Raw genomic sequence first — 6,600 nt, forward strand, 5'->3', positions numbered from 1 at the left:
CATAAATTTTAACAGCAATAACCTAAATTGTAAAGAGGAAATAAAATGTGACGTTTACAAACTCCATTGAAGTTAAGTAGTAATCAGTTTAAAATGGGGTTTTGTAAGTTTAAGATATTTTACATAAGCCTTATAGTAACTCAAAGAAAAATCCTGTAGTAATTACACAAAAGAATATGATAAAGAAGTCAAAGCATACTAATACAAAAGATGTCAAAACACACATAAAAGATCTCAGGACAAAAATGAGGAGCAATGGTTCTACAAAACAACTAGAAAACAATTAACAAAATGGGAAGAGTGAGTCCTTATATATCAGTAAGTACTTTAATCTTAAATGAATTTTCACCTTCAATTTAACAACATAGAATGGCTGAATGGATTAAAAGGAAACAATACAATGCCTATAGGACTCTCACTTTAGCTTTAAAGACACACATACATTGACAGTGAAAAGATAGAAAAAGACATTTCAAGCAAGTAGTAATCAAAAGAAAAATCAGGGGTAGCTGTATGTATGTCACACAATAGACTTTAAAAGTGGTAAAAAGAGACAGAGAATGTCATAATATAATGAAAAAAGGGTCGATATATCAAGAAGACATAACAATTGTAAGTATTTATGCACCCAACATTGGAGAACCTAAATATATAAAGCAAAAACTAAAAGAGCAAAAGGGAGAAGCAGTAATACAATACTAGTTGGGAACTTTGAAACCCCACTCCCCAAAATGGATAGAATGTCCAGACAGAGAATCAATTAGAAAACAACAGATTTGAGCAAAAAAGTGAACCTAACAGTCATACATAGAACGTTTTATCCATCAATAGCAGAATACATATTCTTCCCAAGTGCACATGGAATATTTTCTAGGATGGACCATATGTTATGCCACAAAACAAGTCTTAGCAAAGCGAAGAAGATTGAAATCATACCATGCATCTTCTGTGATTACAATGACATGAAATTAGAAATCAATAATAAGGGGAAATTAGAAAATTCATGAAAACATGAAAATTAAACAATACTCTCTTGAACAACAAATGAATCAAGAAGAAATTAAAGAGAAAATAAAAAAGTTTATTGAGACAAACGAAAATGGAATCACAAAATACAAGAACTTGTGGGATGCAGCAAAAGCAGTCCTAACAGGGAAGTTCACAGCAATACACACCTACATTAACAAGCAACTAAAATCCCAAACAAACCATCTAACTCTATACCTTAAGAAACTAGAAAAAGAAGAACAAACTGAGCCCAAAGTTAACAGAGGAAGTGACATAATAAAGACAAAAGCAGAAATTAATGAAATAAAGAACAGAAAACAATAAAAAAAGATTAACCAAACTATGACTTGGTTCTTTGAAAAGATAAACAAAATTGACAAGCCCTTAGCTAAATTAACCAAGGAAGAGGAGAAAGGATAGCAATCAATTAAATTATAAATGAAAAAGAAGACATTACCAGATTTCACTGAAAATAAAAGGATCATAGGAGACAACAAACTGCACCACCTGGAAGAAATGGAAAAATTATTAGAAATATACAACTTATCTAGACAGAATAAGGAAGAAATGGAAAATCTGAATACACCAATTACCAGTAAAGAGATTGAATCAGTAATCAAAAATCTTTCAGGCTAGAAAAGTCCAGGGCTGAATTGCTTCACTGGTGAATTTTACAAAACGTTTAAAGAAGAATTAACATGAATCCTTCTCAAAATATTTCAAAAAATAAAAAAGGAAAGAACACTCCCAAGCTCATTCTACAAAGCCAAGACTATCTTGGTACAAAAACCACAAAAGGACACTACTACAAACAAAAACTACAGGACAATATCTGATAAATATAGATGGAAATATTCTCAACAAAATACTAGCAAGCCTAATTCAGCAACACATTAAAAGGATCATTCACCATGATCAAATGAGATTTATCCCTGGAATGCAGTATGGTTCAACATACACAAATCAATGTGATATATCACATTAATAGAATAAAAGAAAAGAATCATATAATCATCTCAATAGATGCAGAAAAACATTTCACAAAATTCAACATCCATTCATAATAAAAACTCATAACAATTTAGCCCATAGAAGGAACATATTTCAACATAATCAAGGTCATAAATGAGAAGCCCACACCTAACATCATGCACAACAGTGAAAGGTTGAAAGTTTTTCTTTAAAATCAGACAGGAGTGCCCACTGTCACCACTCCTATTCAATATAGTACTGGTAGTCCTACTATATAAGGCAAGAAAAAGAAATAAAAGTTATCAGAATTGGAAAGGAAGAAGTAAAATTGTATTTGCAGATGACATGAGCTTATGTATATAAAATCCTAGAGAATCTTTTAGATATAATCAATGTATTCAGCAGTGTTGAAGGATACAAAATTAACATGAAAAATTAGTAGCATTTCTATACACTAACAAAATTTTTTGAAAAAGTAATAAAGAAATTAATCCCATTTACAATACCATCAAAAACAATGAAATACTTAGAAATAAGTTCAATTAAATAGTGAAAGATTTTTACTCTGAAAACTACAAGGCATAATAAAAAGAAATGGAAGAAGACACAAATAAATAGAAAGTAACCTTTGAACATGGATTGGAAGAGTTAATATTGTTAAAATGTTGAAACAACTGAAAACCATCTACAGATTAAATGTAGCCTGTATCAAGATTCCAATGGAGTCTTTTGTTTGCTTATTTGTTTGTTTGCTTGGTTTTGCTTTTATCTTTTGTCTTGAGTTTTGTTTGTCTCTTGGTTTCTTCTTCTTCATTTTTTTTCTGGAATGCCATGTAGTTTGCAGGGTCTTGGTTCCCCAGCCAGTGGTTGGGCCTGAGACTCTGGGATAAGAGTGACAAGTCAATGCGGCTGGACCCACAGAGAATTCCCAGGCCCAGGGAATGTTAATTGGTGTGAGATTACGCAGACGTCTCCATCTCGACACCAAGACCTGGCTCCACCCCCCTACCTGCAGGCTCCAGTGCAAGACACCTCACACGAAACAACAAGCAAGACAGGTGCACAGCCCCACCCATCAGCAGAGTCTGCCTAAAGTAGTACTAGGCTCACAAACACGCCAAAACACACCACCTGACATAGCCCTGTCCATCAAAGGGATAAGACTCAGCTCCACATACCAGAGTGCAGCACCAGTCCCTCCCACCATGAAGCCTAAAAAGAACATGGACAAAACTCACCCAACAGGGTGTAAGCACCAGAAGCAAGAGAAGCTATGACATTGCAGCCTATGGACAGGAGATCACAAACATAGTAAGTTAGACAAAATGAGATGACAGAGAAATTTTTCACAGATGAAGGAGCAAGGTAAAAACTGAGAAGACCAAATAAATGAAGAGGAACTAGGTAATCTACCTGAAAAAGAATTGAGACTAATCATAGTAAAGATGATCCAGGATCTCAGAAGTACAGTGGAGGCACAGAATGAGAAGATACAAGAAATGTTTAACAAGGACCTAGAAGGACTAAAGAGCAAAGAGTGATGAACAACACGATAACTGAAATGAAAAATACACTAGAAAGAATCAACAGCAGAATAACTGAGGCAGAAGAATGAGTAAGAACGCTGGAAGATAGAATGGTGGAAGCAGAATAAAGAAAAAAAAATGAGAAGAGGGACCTCCCTGGTGGCCCAGTGGTAAGGAATCCACCTTCCAATGCAGGAGACCAGGGTTCAATCACTGGTCAGAGAAATAAGATGCCACATGCCTCAGGACAACTAAGCCTGGACACCAAAACTAGAGAGCCCACATGCCACAAACTACAGAGTCCACATGCTCTGGAGCCTGCATGCCACTAGAGAAGAGAAAACCTGCATGCCACAACTAGAGAGAAACTGGGGCTCCACAAGAGACCACACACTGCAATGAAGAGACAACATGCTGCAACAAAGAGCCCGCTCACTGCAACCAAAGATCCTGCATGCCTCAACAAAGATGCCACATACCGCAAATAAGAACTGCTGCAGCTAAAACATAAATAAAATTTTAAGAATTTTAAAAAGAATGAAAAGAAATGAGGACAGACTCAGAGACATCTGGGACTACATTAAGTGCACCAACATTCAAATTATAGGGGTCCCAGAAGAAGTGAAAGAGAAAGTGTCTGAGAAAATATTTGAAGAGATTATAGTTGAAAATTCCCTAACATGGGAAAGGAAATAGTCACCCAATTCCAGGAAGTACAGAGAGTCCCATACAGGATAAACCCAAGGAGAAACATGCCAAGACACTTACTAAGCAAATTTAAAAAATTAAATACAAAGAAAAATATTAAAAGCAGCAAGGGAAATGCAACAAATAACATACAAGGGAACCCTCATAAGGTTATCAACTGATTTTTCAGCAGAAATTCTGCAGGTCACAAGGAAGTGGCATGATTTATTTAAAGGGATGAAAAGGAAAAACCTACAACCAAGATTACTCTCCCCAGAAAGGATGTCATTCAGATTCGATGGAGAATTCAAAAGTTTTACAGACAAACAAAACCTAAGAGAATATGGCACCACCAAAACAGCTTTACAACAAAGGATAAAGGAAATTCTCTAGGCGAGAAACACAAGAGAAGTAAAAGACTTTTACAAAACAAATCCAAAACAATTAAGAAAATGACAATAGGGGCATACATACTGATAATCACCTTAAATATAAATGGATTAAATGCTCGAACCAAAAGACATAGACTGGCTGAATGGATATAACAATAAGACCCATATATGTGATACCTAAAAGAGACCCACCTCAGACCTAGGGACACATACAGTCTGAAATTGAGAGGATGGACAAAGATATACCATGCAAATGGAAATCACAAGAAAGCTGGAGTAGCAAAAATCATATCAGATAAAATAGACTTTAAAATAAAGACTGTTAAAAGAGACAAAGAAGGACACTACATAATTATCAATGAAAAATCCAAGAAGATGAAATAACAATTGTAAGTATTTATGCACCCAACATAGAAGCACCTCAATACATAAGACAAACACTAACAGCCGTAAAAGAGGAATCAACAGTAACACATTAATAGTCGAGGCCTTTAACACTCCACTTACAACAATTGTTAGTTCATCGTGACAGAAAATTAATAAGGAAACACAAGCCTTACATAACACATTAGACCAGAAAGGTTTAAATGATATTTTTAGGACATCCTATCTGAAAGCGGCAGGATACATTTTCTTCTCAAGTGCTCACAGAACATTCTCCAGGATAGATCACATCTTGGGTCAGAAATCAAGCCTTGGTAAATTTAAGAAAATTGATATCATATCAAGCATCTTTTCTGACCACAAGTCAATGATATTAGCAATCAATTACAGGAAAAAGAAATACTGTTAAAAAAAGCACAAGGAGGCTAAACACTATGTTACTAAATAACCAATTTATCACTGAAGAAGTCAAAGAAGAAATAAAAAAATACCTAAAAACAATGACAATGATAATGATGACTCAAAACCTATGATATGCAGCAAAAGCAGTTCTAAACAGGAAGTTTATAGAAATCCATCCCCATTTCAAGGAAAAAGAAAAATCTGAAATAAACAACCTAACCTTACACCTAATGCAACCAGAGAAAGAAGAACAAACAAAACCCAAAATTAGTAGAAGGAAAGTAATCATAAAGATCAAAGCTGAAATAAATGAAATAGAGACAAAGAAAACAATAGCAAAGATCAATGAAACTAAAAGCTGGCTCTTTGAGAAGATAAACAAAATCGATGAGCCTTAGCCTGACTCATCAAGAAAAAAAGGGAGAGGAATTAAATCAATAAAATTGGTAATGAAAAAGGAGAAGATACAACTAACACTGCAGAAGTACAAAGGATCATAAGAGAGTAGTACAATCAACTATTGCCAATAAAGTGGACAGCTTGGAAGAAATGGACAAGTTCTGAGAAGAGTACAATCTTCCAAACTGAACCAGGAAGAAAGAGAAAATATAAACAGATCAATCACAAGCAATGAAGTTGAAACTGGGATTAAAAATTTTCCAACAAAAAGAAGTCCAGGACCAGATGTCTTCACAGGCAAACTCTATCAAACACTTAGAGAAGAACTAATACCTATCCTTCTTAAACTCTTTCAAAAAAGTGCAGAGGGAGGAACACTTGCAAACTCATTCTCTGAGGCCACCATCACCCTGACACCAAAACCAGACAAAGGTATCAGAAAAATATCAAACACTTAGAGAAGAACTAACACCTATCCTTCTTAAACTCTTTCAAAAAAGTGCAGAGGGAGGAACACTTGCAAACTCATTCTCTGAGACCACCATCACCCTGACACCAAAACCAGACAAAGATATCAGAAAAATATAAAACTACAGGCCAATGTTACTGATGAATATAGATGCCAATATCCTCAACAAAATATCAGCAAAGTGAATCCGACAACACATTAAAAGGAATATACACCATAATCAAGTGGGATTTATCCTAGCTATGCAAGGATTCTTCAATATATGCAAATCAATCAAAGTGATGCATGATTTTAACAAATTAAAGGATAAAAACCAAATGGTCATCTTAATAGATGTAGAGAAAACTTTGGACAAAATTCC

This window comes from Pseudorca crassidens, chromosome X, assembly GCF_039906515.1.
Source record: "Pseudorca crassidens isolate mPseCra1 chromosome X, mPseCra1.hap1, whole genome shotgun sequence".
Lineage (NCBI taxonomy): Eukaryota > Metazoa > Chordata > Mammalia > Artiodactyla > Delphinidae > Pseudorca > Pseudorca crassidens.